This window comes from Tiliqua scincoides, chromosome 10 (genome assembly GCF_035046505.1).
Source record: "Tiliqua scincoides isolate rTilSci1 chromosome 10, rTilSci1.hap2, whole genome shotgun sequence".
Classification (NCBI taxonomy): domain Eukaryota; kingdom Metazoa; phylum Chordata; class Lepidosauria; order Squamata; family Scincidae; genus Tiliqua; species Tiliqua scincoides.
This window is the reverse complement of record NC_089830.1, coordinates 10,780,000-10,784,483: the sequence shown is the minus strand read 5'-3', so window position 1 is coordinate 10,784,483 and position 4,484 is coordinate 10,780,000. Positions and strand designations below refer to the sequence as shown.

Genomic DNA, 4,484 nt, shown 5'->3' with positions numbered 1-4,484 from the left:
GCAGAGAGCACCCCTTGGTCGGTCACCATGGTGTCCACCGTGAACCGATCTAGCGAGCCAGCATCCAGCACCCATTCACCCCACAACCAGGCCTGTTGCAAAGAGACAGGGGGGCAAATCAGAAGCCTGGACAGGTAGAAGATGATGGCTGCAATGCTAACCACACTTTCCTGAGAGTAAGCCCCAGTGAACAAAATAGGACTTACTTCTGAGTACACCTAGTTAGCCTCGTGCCCGATGGGTACCAAGCCCAAGGATCGACTCTAGACGCTACGGGGACGATTGGCCATTCAGAACCTTCCAAGGTTTTGTGGGAAAATCTAAACTAGGGATTCTTAACCAGGGTTATCCATACCCTTTGGAGGTACCAGAACCCAATGAGGGAGGTATGGGACTCAGGCTGCAATCCTAACCACACTTTACTGAGAGTAAGCCCCATTGAACAAAATAGGACTTACTTCTGAGTAGACCTGGTTAGGATTGTGCTCTCAATCTCTGAACAATTTAAAAAAATTGTTGTTCGATTAGGTGATTAACTATTACCATTATTTATATGGATAAGATTATTAAGTATCACCACTGTCAATGCAGATTGAGGCATTCTGATCCTTGCTATCCATATGTAAAGTAGAACCCCGCTGCTGACAAAATAGTGGTACCTAATAGGACTGGTGATGATGCTGATTCCTACAGACTAGTGAAGAAGGTATGGGGACACACTGGGCAATCTATGGGGGGTGGGGGGTCTGTAATAGTAAAAGGGTTAAGAACCCTGAACTAAGCAGTGTGGGTTTAAAATCATGGGTTCAATATCTGTACATTCTAACTACTTTGGCACACATGCATTCCACCTTTTCATCCAACTTCACAAATAATATCTGGTTTCTTTTGCATATGACATACCCTACTGCCTTTCCAAAGACTGGGGCTGGCCTTCTGAGGTGAGGGGAGGTTGTACACAGCCTGCCCAGGCCTCAGAAGGTCTTTGAAATGCACTTCCAGCTTTGGTTGAAAACCAGGGGTGCCTTCAGGACTCCAGAAGGTCTCCAGGAGGCTTTATGAGGTGCAGGAACACTGCAGGCTACCTCCTCGCACCTCAGAAGGTCAGCCAGAATCTTCAGAAAGACATTTTGTGAAAACCTGGAAGTGCCTCTCCAAAGGCTCCGGCTGAACTCAGAAGACCTCCTAGACACGACTTCCAGTCATGCCTGGGAGGTCCTCTGAGGTCCTCCAGTGGTTGGCAACCTTCAGTCTCGAAAGACTATGGTAGAAGCCTACAGCACCCGGTATTCCCAAGCGGTCTCCCGTCCAAGTACTAACCAGGCCTGACCCTGCTTAGCTTCCGAGATCAGATGAGATCAGGCATGTGCAGGGCAACAGTTGCTGCTCCAGTGTGGGCTTGCAATCCATGTTGAGACAACTCCATGGATAAGGAGGACCATCTGGTACATTCAGGCCTGGTTAAGGCATGAGGGTGGAGGGCAAAGGCGAGTCAAGCACTTACAATCCTGTCGGGGGGTGGGACGCTCCCCACCAAACACTCCAGCCGTGCCTTGGCCCCCACTGCAGTCTGCAGGCTTGGTTCCGCGCCGATAATGGGCGGCCCTGAGGAAAAGACAAAAATGACGGATGCAATCAGGTCTGGTCAGATTTCCGCCAGGCTCACTGCAATAGGTTGCTGTGCATGACCTGGTTCCAAGACCCCTCACCATTCACAGCTACTGCCTTCTCAGCCACTCCAATGTGTGGCACGATGGCTTTGCAGACGTACATGCCAGCATCTTCCTGCGTCACAGCCTGGAGGTGTAGCGCGTTTCCATTGCTCAACACCTGTGGGTACAAGTGAATTCAGATTTATTTACTGAAATGAAGGGATCAGTGCTCTTTTTCCAGCCAAAAAAAGGATACACGGCCTCAGTTATCTAACCAGGGAACAGAACATCCTAAACTGAAGGCCTGTTTGGACAGAAGGGCTTCACAATTTTTCTGAGGATTCCAAGTGGGTGGGTCTCCTGGTGCCACAACCAAAACTGTGTCCTGTGTGTTCACCAGGCTCAGTTCAGGTGGGGAGGAAGGCAGAAAGGGGTGCCCCCCGTTGATCTTGGCAGACAGTCAGAATAAAGCAAAGGTTCTATCTCTCTCTTACTACCACCATGGTCTTCCACCTGGCCCACTGTGCTACGAGACAACAGGAGGGGGTAGAGGTTGGTGTTCCCAGATTTGTGTTTGGTAAATTACACACAACTTGGGAACCTGAACTCCTTCTTGGTCCAGGCTAGGGTGAGAGGTGGACTCCCTGCCCAGGTACAGGTGAAAGAGGCATCAGAACCAACACCTACAGTCAGGGGCTTGGGCTGGGAGATAAGGCAGGCTCCAACTGCAGGAAAAAAGAGGAAAACAGGGGTTAGGGGGGCCCATCGCTCAGTAGTAGAGACCTGCTTTCCATGCAGAAGGTCCCAGGAGTGGATTTTCTTTTTTTTCTTTTAAAGACAGCGCTTGCCTTCTTTGTGAATGGCTTTTTGGTTGACAAGCAGTTCATTAAACATTCTTCTTAAAATCTGCAGTTTTATACACTGTTGTCTTCAATAGTGTGAATGAACGTGTGTTTATGCATGTATTAAATAGTTTGTTTTCAAAAAATTTGTATGTAGATACACATCTGCCTGTGCTGCTTCATACAAGTACTTATAAAATTAATTGGGGGGAGCTTTATAGTCAATTAAGGGTCTTGATCCGTGTGCATAATATAAAAAAACAAATTAAGCATGCTTTCTTGCTTCAGAAATGGTTATTTTTACTCATATGCAAATTGATGCAAAGGTAATGGATATATTAGTCACCTCGCTCTAATTGGGTGCAAACTCAGCTGTGAATGTGTCAAAAATATGGCACAAATGCCTAATTTTTACCACGATGATGGTCGCAGGTGGGAGGCCTTTGAGGTCTACCTGCTGGAGCGGCAAGTGGGGTTACAGGAGAGAAGATCCTGGTGGGGGGAGCCCCACATCTGACCTGCCCACACTCAGTATCTGGCACCAATCTGGCACCAAGGTCACCCTCGTCATCTCCTTGTCCATCCTCCTCTTCCAAAGTGTTCCCACCTATCCCAGGATACACAGACCCAACCTGCCTCCTTCACTTACAATGCACATCCACCAGTGTGCTGCCGACGGCATTCGAGCCCTCGCACAACACGGGCTCCATGAAAAACGATTGATTGACTATCGCCTCATCGCTGTCCCCGTTGGCCTCCAGAATGGGCACATCTCCTTTGGCCCACCTGCGAAGGCAGGCACTGGCATCAGACGAGCCCGGCTCATTGTAATCCCCAAAGCTGCCAGTAGAGGGCATCGCAGCAACATCACTATTGCTGTGTGATCTCTGGGAGGTTGGAGTCTGTTGGCCTTTTTACCTGTCGCCTGTCAGCTCCGGGTTGGAGGTGGCCGTGCAGAGAAAGCTCACTTTGCCACCCTCGGCGACCGTTTGCGGCCGCACCGACAGCATGACGACAGGGGGATCTGCAAGAAAGAGGAGCAGAGAGGCTGAAAACTCAAGAAGGGGGACGGAACCCACACCAATGTGCCCATCCCATCCCAGATCTACTCAGGCCTGGCCTATTTATTAGCTCCTACCCCTACATTTGCCTCCACTCTCCCATCCTTGCCCTTGTCTCTCGCTTTACCCCTGGGTAACAGCTGCTGGCCAGTATGGGTCTCCTTGAATTTGTACCACCTCTGGAGGTGGCACAAATCCAAGGAGAGCGCAGTGGCTTCAAACTGCTCCGTTCTCCCTGGGAACAGGGGTTGGGATCTGGCATAACTGCCGGATCCCAGCCCAACTATCTCTCTCTGCCCGCCCACCCCCACCCACCCCCGGGGCTGTCCACTGCTCACCCACACCCCACCCAGGAATGCCTCTGTCCTGCCTCCTCCCTGACGCCCACTGCCTCCCCCACGCCTACCTTTCACTCTTGCATCGGCCCACCCAGGCCATCGCAAGACTCAGCAGGGAAGCCGCCACAGAGGCTGGATTCAGCCTCCATGTGTTGGCGCATCTCCTTGTGGCTTCTGGCACGTTAGCGACCCTCCCGGGCCGGCGCAATAAACTTGTGGCCCAAGGCACGGTTAGGATTGTGCCCTTTGTCTCTTTTAGGGGTTTAGCCAACTCTTGCTTCTGAACATCCACGGACCTTCCCAGCCTTCGTCAAGGGCTCTGCTCTGACCATCAGAAAGGAAATGGGAGATCTTTGTGCTCCTAAGACAAGCCCAGGAGCACAGCCAGAGAAAAAGGTGGCAGCAGTGCTGCTTAGCAGTCTGTGAAACAAGAAGAGCCAATCAAGCTCCAAGCGTGCTTTGAAAAATCTGCCGGCTCACCTGGTGAACTACAGGAGGGAGAGAAGGGACGGAAGACTGCCGCTGGGCACAGGTGTCAGCTTCCGTGTGTCATTTGCAGGGATCCAACTGAGATCCAGCAGGGAGCTCCTG

At 51.1% G+C, this 4,484-nt stretch overlaps 1 pseudogene; it reads right to left on the bottom strand.

Moving 5' to 3' along the window:
* Positions 1-1,271: 1,271 nt before the first annotated feature.
* On the bottom strand, positions 1,272-1,388 carry LOC136661946 (5S ribosomal RNA; annotated as a pseudogene).
* Between the last annotated feature and the right edge of the window lie 3,096 nt (positions 1,389-4,484).